The sequence below is a fragment of the Ursus arctos genome, unplaced genomic scaffold, assembly GCF_023065955.2.
Source record: "Ursus arctos isolate Adak ecotype North America unplaced genomic scaffold, UrsArc2.0 scaffold_30, whole genome shotgun sequence".
Classification (NCBI taxonomy): Eukaryota; Metazoa; Chordata; class Mammalia; order Carnivora; family Ursidae; genus Ursus; species Ursus arctos.
Genome location: NW_026622986.1, coordinates 13,673,999 through 13,687,739, shown reverse-complemented (window position 1 = coordinate 13,687,739; position 13,741 = coordinate 13,673,999). Strand labels below are relative to the sequence as shown.

General features: G+C 38.7%; 1 protein-coding gene across 1 annotated transcript in view; it reads right to left on the bottom strand.

Moving 5' to 3' along the window:
* Positions 1-13,741, bottom strand: part of LOC125282795 (ankyrin repeat domain-containing protein 7-like) — a 117,770-nt gene that overhangs the window by 56,065 nt on the left and 47,964 nt on the right. Inside the window, exon 10 of the mRNA XM_057304726.1 lies at positions 6,194-6,299. The gene's annotated coding sequence lies outside the window, so the exon portion shown is untranslated. The remainder of the gene's footprint in view (positions 1-6,193; positions 6,300-13,741) is intronic.

Sequence of the window (13,741 nt, the reverse complement as noted above, 5' to 3'; positions counted from 1 at the left end):
ACTATCAGAGGAAATTCAAAGAGTTGAAAGGTTTCAATAATCTGTGTGTTTCGACTACACTATAAGCTGGACCGTATTCTAGGGCACAGCTATCCACTGCACTGTTCAATATGGTAGCCTTAGTTACACGTGGCTACTAGACATTTGAAATCAGGCTAGGAAGGACCTGAATTCTTCATTTTGTTTCATTTTAACTGCTTTGCATTTCAGTAGCCATCATGTGGCTAGTGACCATCGTAGAAAATAGCAGAGTTCTAAAGACAGGAGAACAATATTTTTTTATTATGTTAGTCACCATACACTACTTCATTAGTTCCCGATGTAGTGCTCCACGACTCATCGTTTGTGTACAACACCCAGTGCCCATTGCAATACGTGCCCTCCTTAAGACCCATCACCAGGCTAACCCATCCCCCCATCCCCTTCCCCTCTAAAACCCTCAGTTTGTTTCCCAGAGTCCATAGTCTCTCATGGTTCATCTCCCCCTATGATCCCCCCCCCTTCATTTTTCTCTTCCTTCTCCTAATGTCCTCCATGCTATTCCTTATGTTCCACATATAAGTTAAACCATATATTTGTCTTTCTCTGCCTTATTTCACTTAGCATAATCCCCCTCCAGTTCCATCCATGTCAATGCAAATGGTGGGTATTCATCCTTTCTGATGGCTGAGTAATATTCCATTGTATATATGAACCACATCTTCTTTATCCATTTGTCTTTTGAAGGGCATCTCAGCTCCTTCCAGAGTTTGGCTGTTGTGGACATTGCTGCTATGAACATTGGGGTGCATATGGCCCTTCTCTTCACTATGTCTGTATCTTTGGGGTAAATACCCAGCAGCGCAATTGCTGGGTCATAGGGTAGCTCTATTTTTAACTTTTTGAGGAACCTCCATACTGTTTTCCAAAGTGGCTGTACCAACTAACTTCCCATCAACAGTGTAAGAGGGTTCCCCTTTCTCCACATGCTCCCCAACAATAACATTTGTAAAGCAGAACCTTTCTAGAGAAAAGAAGAGATTAAAGAGAAAAGAAGAGATTGGTGAGATTATAGCCACAAGGGGAGAACTAACATACAGCTGTTTCTATGCAATTTCACTGTCAAACTGAATTCAGTAAGAGATCTCGGGAAAAGTACTCTAAATCCTATTGCAGACAAATGAGTAAGCTATATTCTGCGTATAAGACAGCTTCCAAAAGACAATGATTAACTCCTTCTGCTTTCCTTAGATTTTTGCACTAAATTTCTTTTCTTGCACACTAAATGACACCTTTTCTTACATTTTTAACTTCCTAAAATTATATCTTTAGAGATTATTAACTTAGATCTAATGGAGTAGTAAAAAGTTACAAGTGGATTCCCATCTAACAGTAGGAAAAAAGAGAGATCAGAAAACTACCTTAGAACTATGTGAAACCATTGGCTGAGCTGACAACACGACCGTTCAGGTGATTCTAGGTAGAATAGCAAATCTGACAACCTCAAGAAGTAGTCTCCAAAGCAGAGGACACAAGAGGTGAATTGGCATGTGAAAAGAAAATAGAACTTCTACTTATATTTAACCTTTTTATTAAAAAAAAATAAGAAATCAAGCTTTACTAACTTAAGACTTGGATAGACATTAATGCTCTTACTCAGTCCACATGTCAAATGACCACAATACTGGTAAGTCACTTGAGGTATCCTGAAGGAAAACTAGGAGTTCCGAGGCACCAATATCGATGGTGGTTAACTGGTCCTTTCACCTACTTTCAAATTTCAGTGTACTACCATTTACATCTGACCATCTAAGTGGATTTACAGAGTATATTATTTTAAATTGTAAAATACTTACAATTCTTCAAAATGAGATGGTGTGTGACCTGGAAAACCTTTTCCCCACACAAAGATTTTCTGATTATCTCAAAGGGAACTACTGTTTCTAAACTCAAAGACTAGTTATGCATTACTCTTAAAAAAAAAAAAAAAAGATGGGACGCGTGGGTGGCTCAGTCATTTAGGTGTCTGCTTTCGGCTTCGGTCGTGATCCCAGGATCCTGGGATCCAGTGCCTAGTCGGGCTCCTTGCTGGGCGGGGAGCCTGCTTCTCTGTCTGCCTGACGCTCCCCTGCTAGTGTTCTCTCGCTCTCTCTGTCTCTCTCTCTCTGACAAATAAATAAAATAGAGTCTTAAAAAAAAAAAAGAAACAAAGAAAGAAAGAAAAAGAAAATGCTCCAAATTTGCTGACCTGCTCTATGATGACAAGTGGTTGTCGATACGGCCTGTGAAGCAGGTATTTTCAAAAATACATATAAGCTGTTCCTTCAAAGTAAAAGCGACAGTTTAATCATCCGTGAGAAAGCCTTCTGAAGTGAGCATTTTGAAAATGCGTATTTGAAAATGTTTTCGGTATTATGTGGTGTTCATTGCCAAAAAACTATAAATACTCATTAACCATATAGTTTAAAGTTTGGAATAAAATTTCCTAATCTGTTTGGAAATACTCCTCACAAAAGTGTAAGTGGACTTTTTAAGCTAGTCACTGAAAATACTAAAATTCCCAGCTTTCCAAATACTTTATAAGGACCAACCGACATCAGTTTAGATGAAAGACTGCCAGCTCATTTTGCAAAAACCTGTGCAAAACTGGTACATGGAACTGAAAAATGAACACTGTCATTTAGCAAACACAGTCAACAAATTATTTCTTCAATTTGGAATGACATATCCTTGTGAGGCATATTTTCAACCACGACGGACATTAAAACAAAGTATAAAAATAAACTGAATGTAAAGACCTCTGAATCATTGCATTACTAAGTATTAAACTAAGATTTTAAAAAATGATGAAGCATAACTGTGAATCAATTATTCTTATTAAAGATATAATACTTTAATACATAAGCTACATTAAAATATTATTTTATCTTTATCTCAACCCAGGTTTTCTAATTTATAATATATAGAATACATAAATACAAGAAAAAACTCATACTTTCTAGATTAGAAATACACATACACTATGGGTGGATACTCAGAACATTTTTACTAATAGAATACAATCAAAAACTTTCAAGGCCACTGTCCTACTCTAAATAGTGATTTTTAAAAAATCTTATAATGGAAACAAAGCAAAAGAAAACCTTTAAAACAAAAATGAATATCGATTTATTTTAATGTTTTTAATAAACTGTTCTGTGAGAGGATTTTGTGTACTCAGCGCAAACAATGATAGGAAAATCAGCCCAGAATTATTTAAATGAATACTGACAACATGATCAAGTCCCTGTTGCAACGATCTGGATCACTTATAAAAACAGCCAGAATAATCCTGCAATCCAGTTCAGGATGTCGGTTCAGATCCTGTTTTACTATGCCCTTCGAAAAATACTTAGTGGCCTCCTAGTTCCCAGAAGGACCCAAGCTCACGGAGAAATTATTTTCCTCACAAACCATTCCATGCCTTCCTAAAATGCTCCTGCGGCTTTTGTCATTGGTCACATGCCACTTACCTGTTTCCAACATCAGACTCACTGTTCTGGCTTAAGATACCCTGACGGCTAAAAATTCAACACACCAGAAACATTTTAAAAGTGAAAAGTTTGCCTCAATATAACTAAAATGTGTGACTTCCACTAGTATTTGTATGAGAAGAATGGTAAACACTGGCAAGATAAAACCCACAATACACATGATGAGTATCTCTGTTTCTAATGATATGGATATTCATAAAGATAGGCCCCTACACCCTACAGATATCACATTAACTACTTCCCAAAGTAAGCCACTTTACACAGTGATCCTTGGGGTCCATAACAGAAAACAGGTGAACAAAGGTGAGCCAGTGTAGATGAAATATACCCCAAACAAGTGATTTTTCTTTGTTTTCCCAAGCAATAAAAAGGTCAAGAGAAGCCAGTTCTTCATCTCCAACTCACATTAGTACAGGAAAGGACTGAAAGACCACTGCTAGTCCCTAGACTGAAGATGTGGTATGGAATTGTTTTAGATACTTAGAGTGACCAGCGCCAACTACAGGACCTTAGAGAAGCCCAACAAAACAGTGTGAGGAGCTCCACGGCAGCCCTGTGTGAGTCAGACTACCCACCAATGGCCTCCAGGGCCCAGCCCAGGACACCATGGTGTCCCACTTCCAATTCTAGCACCTGGCAAGGGAAGAAGGTGGAGTTGATGGAGCCTAAGTCAAAATATGCATTTTGTACATTCACTGTTTATGAATGTTATTTTTGATCATTGAGCCTCTTTTGACACCATTTTCAAATGAGATTCATTGAACTGTCAGTAGTCTTGTAGGATATGTTTTCCCAGTTTTTCCTACAGGAATCTGAAAAATATAATGCTCCCATATACAATTCAAAATGTTACATATTTCAATGTAATCCTTCTTAACCAGAACAGAGGATAAATTTTTATCTTGAAATAACTTAGTATATTTGAAAGCTTTAAAAAGACACACCACCCAGAAAATTAATAATCCTGGTAAAATGAAAATAAATCAATCTTCCAGAAGGAGAAAGAGATTCTTGCAATATAACCATCTAGTCAAATAGATGTGCTATAAGGGGGGGGGGGAAACTACAGCAAGATTATAAGAGGCAAGCAGCAACTGTAACAAACTGAAAAGTAAATGCCTCCTTGTTTGTAGACAGACTGCTTTTCCAAACCACCCAGGAGCACCACTGACACAAGGCTGTACAGAAAGGAGCACATACAGATCAATATCTACACTACAACATCCATGCAAAAAACTTCCACCCTGGCTAAAAGACAAGCCTAAATAGTTATATGCTATTGGCATAGAGATAATAATCAGACTAAAGACGTTCACTAGAGCAGTGATTGAAATTCCTATCTTTAGAAATGCCAGATTCATCCAAAGGGAAGGAGAAACTCAGAGTTCAAAATCAAAAGAACAAAGAGTGAAAGGAAGCAAAAAGGGGACCTTAACTTCTATGACTTGACAAGACCGAAACATTTCACTTACATAATTTGAGTCCCAATGTGGGGGTGGGGGAGTGAAGGAAGTGAGGGCTGTGTTGAGGGTTGCCTATGTGGATATGTACAGAAATGTGGGAGGGGTTATGGGGGTGTGTGGGAATGTACAGGAGGTACTAAGGAAGCAGGAGTCACAGGGATATGGTAGGGATGTATGATGGATTTAGAGGGATGTGGGGAGTTCTGAGGGTTTTAGGGGGTAGGAGGGTTGAAGAATATTGTGGTGGAGCACTACGTATTGAATCATTGTACCGTACACCTGAAACTAATATAACACTGTATATTAACTCTACCGAAATTAAAATAAAATTAAAATAAAAAATAAAGAGCATCGTATCAGACAGAAAAAAAGATGCACTATATAAAACCATCTTTTGCAAGGACAAAAATTAAAATCGAAGATTTAAATTACTACATTTATGGCAATCTCCCCTGTATTTTAAATAAATTAAGTTGACTTTCCTCACAAATTCATGGACTCAAAGTTAGGACAGCCCAAGTATTTATTTAAGATCAGGAGTTTCATTGTACAGTTGTTTCACAGCATTTGGGGACCTGAGAGATGGATTACTGAAAATGAAATCAGGATGTCATTCCATTTCCTCTTTGAAACTACAAAAGACAAGTAACAGTCTTATTTCCAGAAGTATGATCTCTATGCCTGTTTTTTACCAACCAGAGTCCAATGAAATCGAGCACAGAGGAGCTAAAAATCGGAAAAACATACACAAATATACATATTCCTTATCCAGGTCCCTGAATGGTTTTCTCTTTATTTTCCAAATTGCCCTGCCATACCTGATCACGTTTCTAGCAGATGGCAGCGTGTCTGAATGCACAGCACAGTGTTTCAACAAGCATCATACTGCATAAAAATGTGCATAATCCGGTTGACCCCTCCTGGGTTTCTCACTTTATTGCTATTTGAATTTCTAGCCCATTTTGAAGATTAGGCTCGGCTGTTGATTAACGCCAAACTCCGGACATATTTTTAGCTTCAGCTTTCTCTTAGTCCCCAAATCAGCACAAAATTTTCTACCCCTTTCAGTTCATTTGGCAACAATTCAGAACTGTATACGACACTTTTCTTTCCCAGTAAGATGCATCTTGTTCACTTACCCACATAAATACAATATAATTCTAAAGTTATACATTTGTTCGTTTCTGATTTCAGAGGATTTTATCTTCACGTTCTTACCTCTGAATTGTTAAGGTGACATTTGTGAGCTCCTGAAAACCAGCCATCACTTGAACATTGGTCAATGTCCACTTTCTGAAGATTTATGCCAACTTTCATAACACCCCTTAAAAACAGAGAAAGATAAGAACAAATTAATCTGAGCCTTTACAGTTTCTAATTGTGTATTCCATCCCAGAAATTACGCAAATCAACATAAAGACTGCACTAAAAATGTCCACATTGCCCACTCATATTCAACTAAATTGTACCAAGTGAATACAGGGACGTGATACAACAGAATCAACAAGGATTAGCTTTACCTAAGTCCCAAAGGCATGGACCCTGTATTGTTCACTGTCTTCAGCTCCCTACACAATGCCTGGCACATAGAGATGCTCAAGAAATGTCTGTGGACTGACTGAACTCTAGATAGTGTTGCTCTGGACATGGCAGCAAAATTGACCCTAAAATAACACCTGCTCCCAGTACCCCTTTCATTAAAGTAAGTCAAAGCAAAGCCTCCACCTCCTTTATTTCTATTCCTATTTCCCAATGCAGGACCAGGGATGGAGTGGGGTGGGGGGATAGCATCTCTTTCCTCTGATCTTCTATCACAATGACTTTAAACAGCGCTTTAGGTCTCCCAGTGTTCCACACCAGAGATTTGCACCATCTACAGAAGTGCTGATTAGCATTTTTCTTCTCTTAAATGTGGAAACACAAACACTGCATTTCACTTAGCCATTTGAGAAAAATCACTAAGAATGAGAACTCACAGATTCAGAGCCAAAAGCAAAACTGCAAAGAAAGCTCCAATTTTATCTCAAATTTCTCCATCTTCTCCAACCAATCTTCCTACATTTTCCTAAGATCCGTTGCTTCTATTTTTCAGCACCATGAGCAGTACTAGCAACAGAAACATCTTTTCTACAGTGGACTGTCACACCTGTACTCGATTAAAGTAAACTCTGTGTCCTGGCCCTAAAGCCCAAAGCTTTGTAATGTCATTTTCACAAACTTGAGTAAAGTATAAACACCTCATTAAAATCCACTAAAAGTAAAAACACGTTTTTTAGGTCTCCTGTTTGTAATTTAAACTACTTTCATTATGTATTATTAAATATGTACAAATATAAAATTGGGTTCAAATTCTTTATATTATACTTTTTGTAGCTACAAAAAAACACCCACAAAATTATAAAATAAGCACAAACAAAACTATAAAGTCAACAAAATTTAAATTTAAAATATTAATTTACAAACACCAATGATTCTGCTTTGCCAAACTCAATCACCTGTCAGAACAGGAATATGGTACAGACTTTAGCAAGCCTATTTTACTACATGCTATGCTCATTTCTCTCTTTTCTCCTTTTAACTACTGTGAAATCTTCTGACAGAGTAGCTTACTGTCGTTTGTGCTTCATTTAAGGTGAATAAGTCTTTTACATTTTAAAAGATGCCTCTGATTTTTTCTTACTAACCTGCTGAAAAACACTACACTAAGTAGTGCTAACATGCTCAAAAGAGATACAAAACAAAGACACCGCCTGATAGTATTTGGTTATCCAGATAGCTCAGAACATATGTAGGTTAAAGTTTCAGAGGACCACTGAAATGAAAACCTAAAAATTATCATAGAGAACTTACAAATCCTTTAGAGAAATAGACCTCAATTTGCAAAATGCTACTATTGTGGGCCATAATTCTATAAAACAAGTGTCTGTTCATGTGATAAATAAATGAATTCCCAGGTAACCTCATGCCTTAATCCAGTTCACTCCCTTGCTCTTTCAACAAATATTCGTTATCTGGTATGATCATACCACCAAAAGAGATGCGATGGAGGTGAACCGCATAGGCCCAAATATAAAAATGTCAGAATGTTTAATGGAGAAGAGATGGTAAAATCTGGGAAATTTGAAAAGTTATCATTTGGGGTACAGTAGATATTCCATAAACATTTGTTCATATTTTGACTACCTTTACTAACAGGGCTTCGGACAAAACTATGTTCCACATAGGTCCTGTCAATCATGCAAGCCGACTCTCGGCTCTACTTCATGCTCTTTGAAAAATAACATACTCATTTTGTTCATTCATTCAATAAGTGTATGTTGAGTGCTTACTTTGGGCCAAAACTGTTCTTGGCCTTTGAAACACAATAGTAAGCAGAAAAAAAAGTTTCTGCCTTCATCGAGCTTAACTCTGGTGTGGGACAAACAATAGATGATGGCTATAACAAGTAAGTAAATTATACTATATATGACAAAGTAAAAAGTGCAATGGAGAAAAAAAACTTCAAGCAAGTGAGGGGAATGGTTAAGCTTCTCCCCCTCCCCCCCAAGAGTGGACTGATTTCTAAGTCAACCAATGGCTCAAGGTATAATTACAGCAGATTCATATCACATTCTAAATTATCAGTCATCTTCACTAACACAAAATTTCCCACTGGACTACTGCTGTCCACTACATTTTGGTATTCTGCCGTGAATGGCTTATTTAGAATGCGTTTGTAAGTAATAAACTAGTAAAACTATACGATTTTATTTGTTCCACATCTGTCAGTAATAACGAGGTCAAGTTTCCCTCAACTATCCCACTATGCTCAAAGAGTTTAGTCACAAGAGAGTGCAAAGCTTCCGGCTTGCTCAGGTACAGGAGCCACTTTGGGATTCCAGGAGGCTGCAATTACTCTGGTCCCTTTCCTGGGGACACTAGCTTAAGAAACCGGTATCTTAATCACTAAGAATTTTCCCTCTTAATTCTAGGTTCATATAAAAGAACCAAAAGTGACTGCAGACCTTAAACTCGGCTCACGAAGCTTTCTGGGCTTTGTGCAAAACCACCAAAGGTAATGAGTCGTGAGTTTACCAGCTGGGAAATCAGCGCTGACTCATCTTCATTGGCGTCGCTGCCTTGGTGCCTGGAGACCTACAAAGCCCTCGGGGAGGGGCCGCTGACTTCCGGAGGGGGAAGTGGAGGCTTGGGGGTTTAAGTGGGAAGAGAACGGTCTCTCCGTGGAGAAAGGTATCCTGCTGAAAACCACGCAGAGGAGAATCCACTCATGAGCCGCCCTGAAACGGCAGAGGTTGGGCCAAGCAAAGAGCCTGGCGGCGCCGGCGCCGAGAGTCCCCTGAGCGCGTGCCTCTGGGAGCGGAAGTGCCGCTTGCACATCCGGTGAGCAGGCGCCACCGGGAAGCTCTGAGGGTGTGTAAGTGGCTGCGGTTTCCTGGGCTGACTGGAAAGCGAGGGCCAAAAAAGCCTGGTAAGTGGCCGCCAGAGAAGAAAATAATAGCAAGTTATATCCCCCAATACCTGGGTGCTTAGCTGAGCTGCAGATGTGCATTTTTGTCTATTTGACGCCTGAAACGCAATAAGCCCAAAATGGGATTCATCCTCCACCCAAACTTTCAGTTCCCCTGATGCTCTTTGTCCATGACTGGGATCCTTCCAGTCATCCAAGTCGATAATCTGTTGTGAAATCAACCCCCAAATCAAAACAATTGCCAAGTTCCCTAAATTGTACTCCCTGGATACTTCTTGCTTCTTAACCTTTCCCCGCCATTTCTGCTCTCACTGCCTTGGTTCAGGTCTTCCTCTCTCACGAGCTAAAATATTTTTACAATAACTTACTGATTTAGGCCTGTCTCGTATTGCTCCAGGTAAAGATCCTGGTCCTGAAGTTTATATGATTTAGGGTCCTTCGTTAAGAAACAGACACAAAATCATGAATATACATATCACAATATGACCTTTGGCCCTATATTTTTGCCTTTTAACCCTAGTGTGAGTAGTAAGATCATTACCCGAAGCTATTTCTATACCAGGATGGGTAGCAATAACTTAGCTATGCGTAGATGTAACTGCAAACTAATATATATTACTCGGGGCGCCTGGGTGGCACAGTATATTAAGCATTCTGCTCTTGGTTTCTGCCCAGGTGGTGGTCTCAGTGTCCTGGGATCCAGCCCCACACCTCAGTCCCCAGGCTCAGTGGGGAGTCAGCTTAAGATTCTCTCTCTCTCTCCCTCTGCCCCTCCCACTCATGCTGTCTGTCTCTCTCTCAAATAAATAAATATTATATATATATATTACTAAATAATCCTGAACTTTCCCTTAGCTGGTTTCCAAAATGCCCACAGCCTAGGGAAAATGTATTAGAAGCAAGTTAAAGTAGAAAGAGACCATTGCAGTTAAAAAATCCTCCTTTTTCAAATTTTACAGAAAACAGTTGACCAGAAAACTCATTGCTAGTGTTCATTCCAGGACTCTAGAAGGTTTCCATGAAAGCAAAGGACACTGGAGCTTAAGCATCACACTCTGCTATGTAATCTTTGAAATATGTCAATCTGATCCTAACAATTCCCTGCTTAAAGTCAGTATTTCCCACTGTCCTAAAGAATAAAATCCAAGCTCTTTGGTATAACGTTATATTCAGGCCCCTCCTCCTACTACTGTCTCCAACCGCTCTTCTGCATACATTCTTTGTTCCAAACAATTCACAATTACATGTGGTGTCCTTAGAAACTTACACTAGCTCAGAAAACCATTCTTTTACACATGCCTTTATACCTGAAGTCCCTTTGCCCAATCTGTGCTTTAACAGTCATAGCTCCTACCTGACTTCATGAAGCCTTCCATAAACTCTGATTTAGAAGCTACTTCTCTATTCTCACCATAATACATTGTACTTACCTTCTTCATACTTTAATGATCTGTTTTCCCCACCAGACTAAAATTTCCATAGCCCATGTCTTTGTAATATTTCTCCTAGCTCCTGTGTGTGTGTGTGTGTGTGTGTGTGTGTGTATACATACTGTGTCTTCTTTATCCCCTCATTAGTCAGTGGACATTTGAGCTCTTTTCATAATTTGGCTGTTGTTGGTAATGCTGCTATAACATCGCGGTCCATGTATCCCTTTGAATTAGTACTTTGTATTATTTGGGCAAATACATAAGAATGAAATCTTGCCATTTGCAATGATGTGGATGAAGCTAGAGACTATTGTGCTAAGTGAAATAATTCGGTCATAGAAAAACTAATACCATATGATTTCACTCATACGTGTAATTTAAAAAACAAAATAAATGAACATGGGGCGGGGAGAGGAAAACCAAGAAACAGACTTTTAACTATAGAGAACAAAGTGGTTACCAGAGGGTAAGGGGGGGATGGGTTAAATAGGTGATGAGGATTTAGGAGGGCACTTGTGATGAGCACCAGGTGTTGTATATAAGTAGTGAATCACTAAATTGTACACCTGAAACTAATATTACACTGTATGTTAAGTAACTGGAATTTATTTTTTTAAAGAGAGATCCAGCATGAGCTGGGTGGGGGGAGAAGCAGAGGGAGAGTGAGAGAGAGAATCTTAAGCAGGCTTCCTGCTCGGTGCAGAGCCTGATGAGGGGCTCCATCTCACGACCCTGAGATCATGACATGAGTCAGATGTTTAACCAAGTGAGTCACTGAGGCACCCCACTAACTGGAATTTAAATTGAAACATTAAAAAAAAAAATTCCCCCTATCTCCTAAATCAGTCCACCTCCAAAATTAACCTTCAAGAAACCGCAGATACTAGAAAGAAGCAAGAAGTAGCTAAAGTAATAATGACATTCTCCCCTCCAAAAAGGAGAGAGATACCCAAGCAAACTGAAAACTATAGTGAATTACTGTGGGTGGATAGATGGACAGAAAGACTGGATAGGCTGAAGGAAAGTTTTTAAATTCAGCTTTTGCTTCTTCCTCTTTTACCTTACATAGTAATTTCCTCCTCTGTCACTACAAAAATAAATTGACATTAATAGCCCATATAATCAATATTGATGGGGTACAAGGGAAGAAGTTCTGCCAAAAAAGTTGATAAAAACAGGTGCTGGTAGATCAGCTGCCACCAGTCATCTACTCCTAAAATAGCTACCACAACAGAATGTGGTGCGTAGAAATGGGTTGCTGACATAACAAAAACCTAAAACATGGGGCACCAGGCAGAGGCAGAAGCTGGAAAGGCCTCAGAGAGATGGTTAATAAAAGTGGGAATATGTTGGAGAGCTTTAAAGGACAATAAGGAAAATACTATTGGAGGCAGAGAAAAAAAAGAACCTTTGGTACATAATATATGGGAAGTTTGGCAACACTCACCTGTGAACAATTGAACTTGGGGATCTAGTGAAGGAAGTTTCTAGGCCAAATGCAGAAAGTACTATCTGATCCTTCCTGGCTATGATAGAATATAAAAAGAAAAGCATGGACTAAAGAAGGACCTACTTAGTTTTGTTTTTGAATTTAAAAAATTTTTAATTGTGGTAAAATATACATAACACAAAATGTACCATTTTAGCTGTCTTAACATCTTAAAAGTGTGAAGTTCAGTAGTGTGAAGTACATTCATATTGTTGTGCAACCAACCTCCAGAACTCTTTTCATCTCTACCCCTTAAACGATAATTTTCTTTTCCTACGCTGCCTAGCCCCTTGAGTGGAACCATTATTCTAATTTATATCTCTAAGAATTTGGCTACACCAGGTACCTCATACAAGCAGAATCATACAGTTATGTGTCTTTTTGTGGCTGGCTTATTTCACTCAGTTTAATGTACTCCAGGCTCATCCATGTTGTAGCAGGTGTCAGAATTTCCTTCCTTTTTAGTGGAATAGTATTATAATGTATTTATAAACCACATTTTGTTTAATCATTCCTTTGATGAGAGACACTGAATTGTTTCCACCTTTTGGTTATTATGAATAATGCCACTATGGAGCTGTTTGGTTTTTGAGTAAAGTTAAGAGGAAATATTAAGGAGCCAGAATTTGGAAAAAAACAAACAACCAACAACAACAACAACAAAACTATTGCACATATCCAATCTCTTCTAGCAAAAGATTCTTGGAATATGAAAGGGCTTAGGGCAAAGAACCACTTCAGAGCGGGTCTGTAAAATCATTTATTGAAACCTCAGAAGGGTGTAAGACAGTGTTTCTAGACCCTCTTAGCTAGATTAAAGGAATCCTAATGGTCTTATGGGTATGCCTCGTAGATCCTCTGTGTTAAACAATAGGGATTCTAAGATTCTTAAGACTTTATTGCACAGTAGCCACAGGGCCCGATTTAGAAAATTACCTATCTTAAAGAGATTTAAAAATCAGACTACTGTCTACTAGAATGAAACCCAGTAAGATTCATAGAAAACCCAGAACATTTTTCAGTGAATAACGAAGTGGGAGCACTGTCATCTTAAATTAAAAGAAAAGAAACAGTACAAAAGAAAAAAGATACTTCCTCCTCCCCACGCTTCTGTCAGCAAAAAGCAAGCTAAGAAGTCCACTCAGCTGCAGTCATAATTCAATTTCTTAGGGAAAAGGAAAGATGGTTCAGAGGACAGAATCAAGAGCTGAGAGGATAAAGCCAGGACCTTCAGAGAATTATTCCCAGGGAGCAGGATTAGATCATTATCAAGGAATTGGTGATATACATTGAAGTGGATTTCAAAATTGCCATGATCTAGTAGCTGCTATGTGTATCTCGTTCCCCTGCAGTGTTACCGTAGTTGTGCTATCCCTTTA